The sequence below is a fragment of the Microcaecilia unicolor genome, chromosome 1, assembly GCF_901765095.1.
Source record: "Microcaecilia unicolor chromosome 1, aMicUni1.1, whole genome shotgun sequence".
Lineage (NCBI taxonomy): Eukaryota > Metazoa > Chordata > Amphibia > Gymnophiona > Siphonopidae > Microcaecilia > Microcaecilia unicolor.
The window spans coordinates 260317478-260332153 of NC_044031.1; positions in this window are offsets into that span (position 1 = coordinate 260317478).

Below are 14676 nucleotides of genomic sequence, written 5' to 3' on the forward strand. Positions count from 1 at the left end.
TAAGTAGGGCAGAGATGGGTTAACTGCCTTCCATCTGCCTCCCTACAGCACTCCCTACAGGTCTACAGCAGGAATAGTGTTTAAGTGGACATCATCTCCTGTTGCTTCACAGCCAATTTTTGTTTAGCTTTTACTTCAAGATTTTGTTCCTCAGAAGCAGTAGATGATGCCCAATTAAATGCTTTTCCTATAACTGGCAAGGAGACCGTATTATGAGGAGAGGAATCAAAGCAGACAGTCCTGTTGCAGAAAGACAAGTGGTCTGATGCCTGCTGTCTAAGGCAGAAAAAGTATACAAGGAGTAGCAAACTTTTAAAATATCCTTAAAAAGCATCAAACATGCAGTTTGCTAACAGAATGGCTAACACTATGGGAGCCTACAAAAATCTCAGAATTTAAATAAACAAGGCCTCAAAGCTCAGAGAGCATCAGTCTGACCAAATGTGTCAGTTTCCCCAAAGGAATTCCCAGATATTATCATTGACCTCAATAAATCATCAAACTTCAGAAAAAAGAGAGAAACCAAAAGATTCCCAAAAATGAAGAAAAAAGTTGCTCACCAAAAATCTGGAGAAAAATAGCCAAAACCCACATAGAGGGGCATAATCGACCAGAAACGCCTATCTCCATGGGCGTTAATCTCCGAGAACGGGTCCGTGAAGGGGCGGAGTGAACCGTATTTTTAAAAAAAAATAGACGCCCATGCTTTATTCGCCAAGGTGTGAGCTGGGCGTTTTTGCTTTTCACCGATAATGGAAAATGAAATCGCCCAGCTCAAAAACGAATAAATGCAAGGCATTTGTTCGTGGGAGGGGCCAGGATTCATAGTGCACTGGTCCCCCTCACATGCCAGGACACCAACCGGGCACCCTAGGGGGCACTTTTACAAAAACAAAAAAAAAGGTAAAAGAGCTCCCAGGTGCATAGCACCCTTCCCTTGGGTGTTGAGCCCCCCAAATCCCCCTCAAAACCCACTGCCCACAAGTCTACACCAGTACTATAGCCCTAAGCGGTGAAGGGGGGCACCTACATGTGGGTACAGGGGGTTTGGGGGGGTTGGACGACTAGTAGCATTAAGCAGCACAATTGTAACAGGTAGGGGGGGGATGGGCCTGGGTCCACCTGCCTGACGTCCACTGCACCCCCTAACAACTGTTCCAGGGACCTGCATACTGCTGCTTGGGAGGAGGGTATGACATTTGAGGGTGAAAGTAAAAAGTTGTGAAACATCATTTGTTGTGGTGGGAGGGGGTTAGTGACCACTGGGGGAGTCAGGGGAGGTCATCCCCGACTCCCTCTGGGGGTCATCTGGTCATTTAGGGCACTTTTTGGGGCCTTATTCGTCAAAAAACAGGGTCCAGGAAAAGTGCCCTAAATTCTAGCTACAAACGCATCCATTATCGGCGAAGGGCGCCCATCTCTGTTCGGGTGATAACCACGCCCCAGTTCCGCCTTCACCACGCCTCCGACACTCCCCCGTCAACTTTGTCCGCATCCGCGACGGAGTGCAGTTGAAAGCGTCCAAAGTTCGGCTTTCGATTATGCCGCTTTATTTGTTTTTGTGAGAAGAACGCCCATCTCCCGATTTAGGTCGGAACTTGGGCGTTATTCTCGTTCGATTATAAGCTGGATAGTCTGTTTAAGTCATCAAAAAATCCCCAAATTGCCACATCAAATCCCCATTAGTTCCAATAAATACCACTGGTAATTCACAAATTATAGCAAAATACAGTTCCACAGATATTTAGCTTGATTGAAGAGGAATCCCACCACCACACCGGACCACTGAGACCACTACTGCTCAAGCGCATAAGAGAGTCCTCCTCCAGTACTGCAATGCACAAACATATTCCAGCTGTCCGGGCCACTTGTTTTGCAAACCTGCTGTTTCAGGAGGTGGAACCAAAATGACTAATGGTAGGAGAGGTGGGGAATTTAAAAAAAATACTTAGTGAAAGCAATACTGGATCTTTTCTCGTAACACTGTTGAACCTATGGCTTTGAATATGGCTGTGGAGTGGTAAGCCTTTTGTTGAATACTACACCTTTAAGAATTGGCCAGTCTGTGATTGATTGTTCACCTTGAGTGTTTGCTATAAAAGCCGGTGGCCATTTTGGACAATCTTTTGAATCTTGCTTCCACCTCTTGAAGCAATGCGTTTGCAAAACATGTGGTCCTTGTCAAGGTTTTGGACGCTGGACTATGTTTGTGCATCACAGCATTGGAGGAGGGCTCTCTTATGTGCCAGAGCGGTAGTGGTTTCAATAGTCCAGTGTGGGGGCAGGATGTCTCTTCAGTCAAGATAAGTATCTGTGGAACAGTATTTATTGTGACTAATGGGGGTTTGATGTGGAAATGTTTGTTTTTTGATGACTAAAACAGACTGTGTGGAATTTGGCTATTTTTCTCTGGTTTTTTTGGTGAGCAACTTTTTTTCCTCCATTTTTGGGAGGTTTTTGTTTGCTCATTTTTTTCCTGAAGTTTGATTTATTGAGGTCAATGATAATATCTGGGAATTCCTTTGGGCAAACTGGAACATTTGGTCAGACTGATGCTCTCTGAGTTTTGAGGCCTTGTTTATTTAAATTTTGAGATTGTTGTAGTCCCCCCCCCCCCCACCCACCCACCCATAGTCTGTGTTAGCCATTTTGTAAGCAAACTGCATATTTCATGCTTTTTGAGGATATTTTGAAAGAGACAGTCTCATTGACTGGATAACGTGGTGATTGAGAAGAGGGTTGAAACACTGGAGGATAGAGTAGAAGAGATTCCTCAATTTAGTGGTGGATATTGGACGGGACTGGGGGGGAAAGTGTTTAAGTGTGAAAGTTACCAGATGATGGTCAGAGAGGGAAAGAGCTGAGGCATAGAAATTAAAGAGAGCAGTTAGAGAAGAAGATAAGATCAAGACAGTGGAATGGATAAATGACTGCTTCTCGGAGAGGTAGAAGAGTGAATAGACGGATGGAGTGAACTTCAAAGGAAGAAAGCAATGAGACTGAGGAGGAAGAAGAGGTTGAGATCTACAAGAGGGTGAGAGTAGTAGCACAACACCATCTCCACGGCCAACATCTCCACAGCCAACCGGGAAAGGAGTATAGGAGAAAAGGTAACCTCCATGACACAGGGCCACAGCTGAACCACAGTCTTCAGGGCAAAGCCAAGTTTCAGATAGGGCAAGCAGATGGAGAGTACAAGAGATAACAAGGTCATGCATAGGTGTCAGAATTGGGGGGGGGGGGCATGGGTGACACGGCACCCTCCAAAAAAGAAAAAATTCTCTTTCCCAGCTGTTCAGAATGCAGTAGGAATTGATGTATAACTTCTTGTACCTCCTTCCAATCCCTAAGTTCTGACAGAGTCAGTGCCTTGTGTCTCGCCTCATGTAGTAGACTGCTGACTGCTTCTCCTGCTGCTTTCTCTGCTCTTAGCTGCCACTGCCGGTTGCTGCTCTCAGGGTCTCCATCACTGCCGCTACTGACATTTAAGTACCAGGTCTATATCTACTACTGCCACCCGCCCTCACCATTACCACAATGGTGCTACCTTTGCCCCTGCCTTTACCGAGGTGCTACTGCCGCCAACCCCATTATCTGCCTCAGCTGACTGTCACCAGCCTGGGAGATTGCTGCTGCTGCAGCTTCGCAACCACTGCCACCGCTGCTGGTCAGTTTTGTACTGTTGAGATCAAGGATGTTTTTAATAAACAGGAGTGGAAGTGAGCCTATCTAGTCCACTGTAAGCAAAGAAGCCAATTAGATTAGTCTGTGTTTCCCCTTCCCTGCACAGCCGTCATACAGTACGCTCAAAACAAAGCAAGCTGCTGCATCCACATAGTCGTTCTTTATTGTTGGTCCATCTGTAACAAGTCTAAAGCTGTTTCTGTTAGATAGGCAGTGCCTTAAAAGTTGAAGGAGAAAAGTTTTTTTTTCTTATTGGACAGCTATTTATTTGAAAGCTTCCCATATGTAGATATAAATATCATGAAATAAAAATTGAATATCACTAAAACAACTTAAAAATTATTATAGCTGGTAAAAATCGCAATTATAAACTCTATATTTTGTGCTCATTTTTCTACACTAAAATCTAAATAAATAAATAAATACACTGTATACAATACAGATGGCCAAATTTCAGTGAGGACAGGATATCCTGTTTCATGATGGGTTCATCTTAACTGTTATTATAATCTGTATACCCCATCACAGTGGGCTACTGCTAAGACATGTTATTTTGCCACTAACATGCTTTTTAGCACAGGTCTCATTTTATGCAAAAAGACCTACCCTCCAATACTCAAAAGTATTTAACTGGCCAGGATCGGCACCTGGTCAGTTAAATACCTCATAACCGGTTATCTGACAACATTCAGTGGGGGATATCTGGCTATCTCCCACTAAATATCGCTGGTTAGTGGCTAGCGAATAGCCTTTTAAATCGAGCAATATAACTGGCTATCCACAGTTTTTCAGCTCCACTTTAGCAGCTATATTTGGCTATATGAATACATGGGCTATCTTAGCTGGTTATGTTCAAACCAGCCAAAAATAAACTGGATATTCAGTGCCAGTCACCGGAAATGGCCCAGCATTGAATATCAGGGTTTAGTGCTGATAGTGGGAGTTAGTCGAATATCATCTCCCTAGTTAATAATAACTAGGGTTAACACATCTTAACGGTAGCCCATGCGGATAACTTCCCTCCATAAGCATGCATAACTTTATATGGATAACTTATCCATTTAACATTATAACTCATGCAGCCAGCTCTACCTTTTTTTCTTTTTTAATCTCCAGGTCATAGTTCCTACAGCAGATTTGATTTATTTATGTGTTTATTTACTTTTTTCTTCTATGCCGAAGTTCCCAAGCCTGTCCCACGGGACTTCCAACCAGTCAGGTTTTCAGGATTTCCTTAATGAATGTACATGAGATAATGTTGTATACAACTGAGGCAGTGCATGCAAAGCTATTCCGTTCTTATTCCCTGTGGATACCCTGAAAACCAGACTGATAAGGCTCCCCCCAGCACAGGGTTGAGAACCACTGTTCTATTGTAATAGTGACATTATCAGCAACTTTATTTTGGACCACCACTGCCTCTTTCTGTTATCTTGATCCTTTGACCAAACATGTTAAGGGCAAGGCTAGATTTTTTTTTTTTTCTAAGACTCAATTTACCCTTGGTTGGCATCACTGATTTTGTGCAGCTGGTCTGTAAAATAACAGATTCCAATACTGTCAGCCTCGGGGAGTATAATCTCACGCTCAGGTGGGGAGCACTTAAGGTAGTTCTGCAAAGAACAATAGTTGTTTTTGTCAAGTTACAGGGTGAGGAAAAATAGCTCATCAAAGCCGGTGTCCAGCACTTGAAAAATGACATAAAAGAGAGTACTCCCTGAGGATATGTGGTCAGCTGTCAACGTGAGAGATGAATTACTGGCCTTTCAAAGTGAATTGTCTGAGACAACTTTAAGGAATAAATGTCAAAGATTTTATGAATGTGGTAACAAAGCGAGAACCCTGCACAACAGAAGAGCAGTTAAGGCCAAATAGCAATGCAGTGAGAGGTATGAGTTAAGGCTTCTAAATAGCACAATGGTAACTGAAATGAAGAACAGAAACAAGAATTTTGCTGAGTTCTTTTTTTTTTCTTTTTTTTACAGACAATGGAGGTGATTGTAGAAAGGTTAGGTGCAATATACACCTGTAAAAATGGTATTTATGCTGTCAGTAAATGCCTGTAATTAGTAATTTTAAAACAGGTGGTTCGTATAGGTGAACGCTGCAGTTTGCACAGATTTAAATGGGCCATGTTCTGGTCTTGGTTAGGAGGACCTTGAAAGTATGTGTATTTCATATTTTCCATATCATTAGAAAGATGCTCCTCAGCAGCAGTACTATGAAACTACAACTAGGGGGCATCAGCATCATTTTGGACCCTGGCACAGTCCTGAGTAGGTGTGGAAGGGGACACTCACACCATGAACTACTGGACCACTTTCAGGCTTATTTTCGAAAGACAAGGGCGCCCACTTTTCAACACAAATCGGGAGATGGGCGTCCTTCTCCCAAGGTCGCCCAAATAGGCATAATTGAAAGTCGATTTTAGGCGTCCTCAACTGCTTTCTGTCGCGGGGACGACCAAAGTTCATGGGGCTTGTAGGAAGCATAGCGAAGGCGGGACTGGGGCATGCTTAACACATGGGCGTCCTCGGCCGATAATGGAAAAAAGAAGGGCGTCCCTGACGAACACTTGGCCGACTTTACTTGTTTGTTTGTTTTTAAGACCAAGCCACAAAAAAGTGCCCTAAATGATCAGGTGACCACCGGATGGAATCGGGGATGACCTCCCCTTACTCCCCCAGTAGTCACTAACCCCCTCCCACCCTAAAAAAATAAAATTTAAAATATTTTTTCCAGCCTCTATGTCTGCCTCAAATATCATACCCAGCTCCATGACAGCAGTATGCAGGTCCCAGGAGCAGTTTTAGTGGGTACTGCAGTGCACTTCAGGCAGGCGGACCCAGGCCCAACCCCCCCCCCCCTTACCTGTTATACTTGTGGTGGTAAATGTGAGCCCTCCAAAACCCACCTCAATAAACCAAACGAAACAGCAAAACCAGGAACAGGATTGTGCTGTTACAAACCTAGTCATGCAAAGAGTGGATCATCTCATCTCAAATTTTGCTGTTCAGTGAATATAACCTAAGAGAACAGTGGAATTGCCTACGATTGTTGAACTGGTTAGTGGTCTCCATCCTTAACAGAACAGTGATGAGTTGGGTCACTTTTAAGTAGAGATGAAGCTGAAACTGATAGCAAGTCTTGAAGAATGCCGACATATGTCTCTATCACAGCAGACTGCTAGTCATCCCACGGGAAATTTAAGACTAAAGGGTTCCCTCACATTTGATGTCCTTGCATCAGTTCTTCAAGATATTCAGAGTTTGCCATCAGATGAAAAACTGTTGGAACAACAGACAATGATGCTAACTTTGTGAAAGCTTCTCTGTAACTGGACATCATGACGATGATAACAAAGATGAAAATGAAGATGCAAGTGAAGAATTAGACAGCACATCTTCTAATACAGATGATAATGACAATAGTGATGATAAAGTATTCTTACTATATGGAAGTCAAGTGTTTCAGAGATTCCCTTAATCAAAACCTGCAGACGCAGTCAGAAGACATCAGTAATATTGCAACCTGGCCTGATTTGAAAGAACATTTTATCAGACTGAGTACTTTCTGCTACTGAAGTTGTTGAACACCTTCCTAGCTGTGCTGGACTAATGACTTACAAGTGCATTTATAAGCACAGTCATACTGGATCAGACCAATGGTCCATCTAGCCCAGTATCCTGCTTCCAGCAGTGACAAATACAGGTCAGAAGTACCTGGCAGAAACCCAATTAGTAGCGATATTCCATGCTACCAATCCCAGGGAAGCAGTGGCTTCCCCCATGTCCATCTCAATAACAGACTATGGATTTTTCCTCCAGAAAGTTGTCCAAACCTTTTTAAAATCAAGATATACTAATCGCTGTTACCACATCCTCCGGCAACAGGTTCCAGAGCTTAACTATTCTTTGATGAAAAAATATTTCCTCCTATTTGTTTTTAAAGTATTTTCATGCAATTTCATTGAATGTCCCCTGGTCTTTGTACTTTTTGAGAGTGGAAAATCGATTCACTTTTACCCATTCTACATCACGCAGGATTTTGTAGACCTCAATCATATGCCCCTCAGCCATCTCTTTTCCAAACTGAAGAGCCCTAATCTCTTTAGCTCTTCCTTATATGGGAGCAGTTCCATCCCATCATTTTGGTTTACTCTTCTTTGAACCTTTTCTAATTCTGCTATATCTTTTTTGAGATAAGGTGACCAGAACAGAACACAATACTCAAGGTGATGTCACACTATGGAGCGATATAGAGGCATTATAATATTTTTGGTCTTATTTTGCATCCCTCTCCTAATTGCTAGAATCCTGTTTGATTTTTTTGACCATCACTGCACACTGGACAGAAGATTTCAGTATATTGTCTATCATGACACCTAGGTTTTTTACTTGAGTGTTGACTCCTAAAGTGGACCCTAGCGTCAGATAACTATTTATTTACTTACATTTGTACCCTGCTCTTTCCCACATACAGCAGGTCCAGTAAAAGAAAGCATCTTACATGGTAAAGAATACTATGATTCAGATTATTCTTCCCAATGTATATCACTTTGCATTTGACCACATTAATTTTCATATGCCATTCGGATGCCCAGTCTTCCAGTTTCCTAAGGTCTTCCTGCAATTTTTCACAATCCTTATGGGTTTTGACAACTTTGAATAGTTTTGGTCATCTGCAAATGTAATCACCTCACTCTTGGTTCCCATTTCCAGATCATTTATAAATATGTTAAATAGGATTGGTCCCAGTACAGATACCTGTGGCACTCCACTATTCACCCTGCTCCATTGTGAAAAATGGCCATTTAACCCTACCCTCGGTCTGTCCAATAACCAATTCTTAATCCACAGGACATTGCCTCCTATTCTATGACTCCTTCATTTTCTCAGGAGTCTCTCATGAGATACTTAGTCAAAAGCTTTCTGAAAATCTAGACACACTACATCAACCGGTTCACCTTTATCGACATGTTTATTCACATCTTCAAAGAAATGAAGCAAATTGGTGAGGCAAGACTTCCCTTGGCTGAATCCATGCTGACTCTGTCCCATTAAACCAAGTTTATCTACGTGTTCCATAATTTTATTCTTTATAATAGTTTCTACTATTTTGCCCGGCACTGACATCAGGTTTACCCATCTGTAATTTCACAGATCACCCCTGGAACTCTTTTTAAAAATCGGCGTTACATTGGCCACCCTCCAATCTTTAGGTACTATGGATGATTTTAACAGATCAGTAACAGTAGATCAGCAATATAATGCTTAGTTCTTTCAATACTCTAGGATGCATGCCATCCAGACCAAGTGATTTACTGCTCTTTAATTTGTTGATTTGACTCAGTCCATCTAGCAGGTTCATTGAGATTTCTTTGAATTACTCCACATCATCACCTTTGAAAATCATTTCTGTTACATGTAGATCTCTTACATCTTATTTCTTAAAGATCAAAGCAAGGAATTCATTCAGTCTTTCTGCTATGGCCTTGTCCTCCATAAGTATCTCCTTTGATGATCTAAGGGTCTCATGGATTCCCTCACAGACTTTCTGCTTCTGATGTACCTGAAAAAGTTGCTATTGTGAGTTTTTGCCTCTGCGGCAAGATTCTCTTCATATTCTCTTTTAGCCTTTTTTTTATTAATGCTTTGCTTCTAATTTGCCAGTGCTTAAGTTGTTTCTTATTTTATTCATTTGAATTCTTTTTCCATTCTTTACAGGATGTAATTTTGGCTCTAATAGCCTTTTTCACTTTACCTTTGAAACATGAAGGCTGTCATTTGTTCTTCTTTCCACCTCTGTTAATACATAGAATGTAGTTGGTCTGGGCTTCCAAGATATCCATGCCTGATTTAAGGTCCTAACCATTACAACTGATCCTTTTAGCTTCTTTTTAACCATTTTCCCCATTTTATCAGTCACCCTTTTTAAAATTAATTGATGATACAGTAGTTTTCCTTTGCGACCACTCCAGATATTAACTCAGATATGATCATATTATAATCACTGTTTCCCAGTGGACCCAACATCGTTATCTCTCATACCATGCCCTGCATTCCACTAAGGACTAAAATAGTTCCCCCTCTTTTCAGTTCCTAGACCAGTTGCTCCAAGGAAGAAGTCATTTATTATGTCTAAGAATTTTACTTCCCTAGAGCTCCCTGATGAAATTACCCATTATGATACTGTTGCCCAATTTGCCAGCTTTCCTAAATTCTTTATTCATTTCTTCATCTGTCTCCTTGTTCTGTCCTGGCAGATAGTAGTACAGCCCTACCAGAATACTCCTTCCCTTTACACATAGTGCAACCCCCTCCCCTCCAATTTGATCCACTCTATCATTGCAATATAATTTGTACCCTATTAACACAGTATCCCATTGATTGTCCTCCTTCCACCAGGTCTCTGAGATGCCTATGATATCTACCTCTTCATTTAGTGCTATATACTCTAACTCTCCCATCTTATTTTTTTAGGCTTGTAGCATTTTTATACAGACATCTCAAATTGTGTTTTTTCTTTGCATCTACAAGCTGCTTAGAAGTTGACAGGAATAATGTGTATCCTTTACTCTGCTCTCCCCTTAAACACTCCTGGCTTTCTTTCACCATTGTTGAAATCTCTCTGTTTGGGTTCCCTAAATGCCTTGCTTCAACAGAATCCTTCAAGGATACTCCATACCAAACCATGCCCCCCCCCCCCCCCATTTTAGTTTAAAGCTGCTCTACCTCCTTTTTAAGTGTTAGTGTCAGCAACCTAGTTCCATCCCAGTTAAGGTGAAGTCCATCCTTTTGGAATAGGCTCCCCCTTTCCCAGAATGTGGCCCAGTTCCTAACAAATCTAAATGCCTTATCCCTGCAACCTCATCTTAACCATGCATTGAGACTTCAGAGCTCTGCCCGCCTTTTGGATCCTGAGCGTAGAACGTGATCATTTCCGAAAATGGATCTGGATTTCAGCTTTCTACCTAGGATCCTAAATTTGGCTTCCAGAACCTCCCTCCTATATTTTCCTATGTCATTGGTACCCACATATACCCCTATCAGGGGCTCGAATAATGGTCTCACAGTTGCAAGGCTTCCAGCAATAATCCCACAACCAGGATATAAAAGAACAGACAGCAAACTCAGCATTCCATTCTGCAAATGAGCGTATTGATTTAGGAAGGCAAGTTGGCTAGGAAAATAGACACAGGATGGAAAGAACATGTTTGGATAGGGTGGGGGTCGATGGTAGAGACTATACCTCATCATAATTTTGTGCCGAGGCCACTTTTACCGCAGTAGGAATTGCCATCATTTTAAATGGAAATTGTAATGGCTGTGCGCTAATAAAAATATTGGCACATGTTGATTTACTGCCTGAGCCCTTATGGGCTCCTATTTAGTAAGGACTCACAAGCTAACCCAGTGATAATCGGATAGTGCTCACTGATGGCCAATAAATACCAAACAAGTCTACTCCCCACCCCCCGCGTGGGAAACATTGTGTGGCAAACACAGAACTACCACAGGGTGCCACGGTACTCCACACAGTAGTGCTGTTTTGTTGTGTGCTACCAATGCATTATCCCTAATGTGCCTTTGTAAAGGGGCCCCTTAGTTGCAAAAGTGAGCCGAATTTGATCTCTGCAAGCAATGTATCTTGAATAAACCAACACTTCTTTCAGCCATCTTTTTTAAACTACTGCTCACTTCTGCTCTGTGTTGTGCAACAGCTCATGAGTGCATGGGAATATATTATATGCTATATACTATGTACTATACAATTAAGTGAAGATCCCATGTTATACAGTTTGAAGAATTTCTCTCTGCAAGTTAAATATTAGTTGGATTGTTTACCAGGTATAATGGTGTGTGACTCAGGCAATGAAGAAGTATTAATGTCTGGATTCTACATATGGCGCCCAGATTTGCGTGGTCAAATTTGTATCTGTGTCCGAGATGCACATGCAAATTAATTAAATGATGAGCCCTTAACTACCAATAATTCAGTGCTAACAACCAATTATTGATGTCAATTGGCACTCATTAAAATTTGCACATGCCTCTGGCTGCATGCTTGTCAGGTTCTCAGGTTCAGAGCCCGCGGGGCCGAGCTCTGGAGCAAACGTGAGCCCTTGGGCTGCGGATGAGGAGCAACAGTAGCAGGCAAAACCCACCAACCAATGCTGGGCAAGCACACCGGCACTGGCAGGGACTGCAGGCACTGCCCAGCGAGCTGGAACACACAGACTGGAATCCCCCGGACTGGAGGACACAGGACTGGAACACTGGACTGGAATCCCCTGGACTGGAGGACACAGGACTAGATCACTGGACTAGAACACTGGACTGGAATCCCCCGGACTGGAGGACACTGGACTGGAACACACCGGACTGGAGCACCCTGGACTGGAGCACCCTGGACTGGTCTGTACAGCTTCACCTGCACTTAGCCACTGCCCCCCAAGGGTTAAGCCCCTGGGTTCGAGTGGCCGGCAGGACTTACTGGATGACACTGGATGACATAGGGACCAGGACTGGAAACAGAAGTACTCCTAAATCCTAAACTGACCTAAGTGCTCCCAAGCCCTAAACCAACAGAAGTGTTCCTCACAGTAAACTAACAAAAGGACTTCCTAAGCCCTATACTAACAGGAGTACCCCAAGGCACTGACCTAACAGGAGTGCTTCCCACAGCACCAAAAGGAAAAGCAGGGGAGCCACAAGGAAGAACAGGGAAGCTAAACACATAAGCTAATAAAGGTGCTTCCTAAGCACCAAACTTCAGCAGACCTAACACAGGTGCTCTGAGCACCAAGCTACAGAAGCTCTACAACTCTAAACTAACTAGGGTGCTCCCACGCACCAAACAACCAGAAGAGCTCCTAGCACTAAAAGGGAAGACAGGGGAGCCACTAGGGAAAAAACAGGGAAGCTAAACACGTAAGCCAAAAGTGCTTCCAAAGCACCAAACACAAACAGCAAAGACTGCAATGCTCCCAACAGCATAAACACCAGAAGTACTTCTAACAGCCAAATCTGCAGTGTTCCTAACAACACCAAACCCTGAAGTACTTCTATCAGCAACAGAGCTTCCAAAGCCCTACACACAGCAATGCTTCCAAAGCACCAAGAGGGAAAAGCGGGGGAAACCACAAGGGAAAAGCAGGAAAGCTAAACACACAGTCACAAGTGCACACTGCACTAACACTAACCTGGACCTAAAGCAAGTAGCAAAAGCAAACGTTGCAAAGGCCCTGAAGGGAAGAACACCACTTCCTTATCAAGGCCCTCCCTGATGATGTCACACTCCCTAGACCCAGGCAGACAGCACACTGAAACCCAGAGAGGCCCAACCCACACCAATGCAGCACCATGAAGCATTTGAAGCCAGTACACCCAAAGAGAGGTAGAGCTAACTCAGTCCACACACACAGCTGTAGTAAAGTGAAACAATTAGAGTCATGCTGCTGGAAGCTGCCAGCATAGAGAGAGAGAGCTAGCTCAGAAAGGACAGACAAAAGAAACAGAAGCCAGCTAAGAAGCTGACCCCCAGGAAAAAGGTAAGTTTGAGAGGGGTTCTGACCACAATCATAACAATGCTATTCTGTCAGGCCTGGCGCCTATCTCTACTAAGGTGTAACTTAAAAGTGGGCATGGCCATAGGCATGTCAGGGGCATTCTGAAATGTTGTGTGCATAGACATAGAATATTGCCTCAGGGCGCATAACTTTGGCACCAGCATTAACACCAGGTTTCAGCAAGTGTAAGTCTTGCACCTAAAGTTAGGTGCAGGAATCGGCATGTACATTGTATATAGAATAACATCTAGCCCTGATTTTTTTTTTTTTAACGGCATCCAATTTTGTCCAGATAACTAAACCAATGGATAAATTCTCTATGCTGTAGGGCCCTGTTTACTAAGCCGCGTTATAGGCGCGCTAACTCTAGACACCCATAGGAATATATGTGTGTGTCTCTAGCATTTAGCATGTTCTAAAAATGCTAGCACATCTAAGTAAACAGGGCCCTTAGTATGCACACAGGTACATTTGTACCAGTAGACTTCTCCACTCCAGCTCAAATTTTTAAAGGGAACTCCTTTCCATTATATGTTAGAACGGAATTGAGTTATTTGGTATTTCAAAAGATTAAAAGTTTTTTTTATTTGAATGATCTTAAGATGTTACTTAGTTCTAGATGGCTTTTATTATGGATATGTGTTGAGCTATGTTGTTGTTTATTTATTTATTTTTTAATCTTATACTTTGCAATGAACCCAATCAGGGAAATTAGTGATGATGTTTTGATATTGATATTTATATGTGACTGTCTCCACCTGAGACACAGAAACATGCATGTACACATACATTCTGTTCTACCTCAGTCACACAAATATGCACACACATTCACACACTCCCATCCCACACACACCTGAACTCATTCTGTCACCTCCAGTGTTGTTCAAAGTACTAGGTCACAGTACTTAATAAAAGTACAAATGAATGTACATGTTAATACTTAAGTTAAAGTACAGTGAAGAACACATTAAAATATTTACTTAAGTGAAAGTAAAAAAGTTATTGTCCAATATAATATTTTTTGAGAAAAAAAATAAAAGTACTGCAACTACAACCAGTGCAACTATTAACATTTTTATCCCAACAACTTTATTGCACTATGAGCCAATCCACTTTGCTTTTAGTAAAAAAAAAATTTTTGAAAATGACTGTTAACTCATGTGACAGTAATCCAGCACAGCTAAAAAGGTGATCAACCACTGCACTAGCAGGAAATGGATTGTTCAGTGAGATAAGAAGTTCCTTCAAATCGGGCCAAGCTGTAGTACTACTGAATCTTTCTGACTGGATCCACAGGTATTGATCAAGGGAATTTCTGTCTGAAACACTTGATTTCCATATAGGAAAGAATACTTTATCATCGTCATTTTCATCTATATTAGTAGTGCAGTCTAATTCATCACTTGCATCTTCATCTTTAT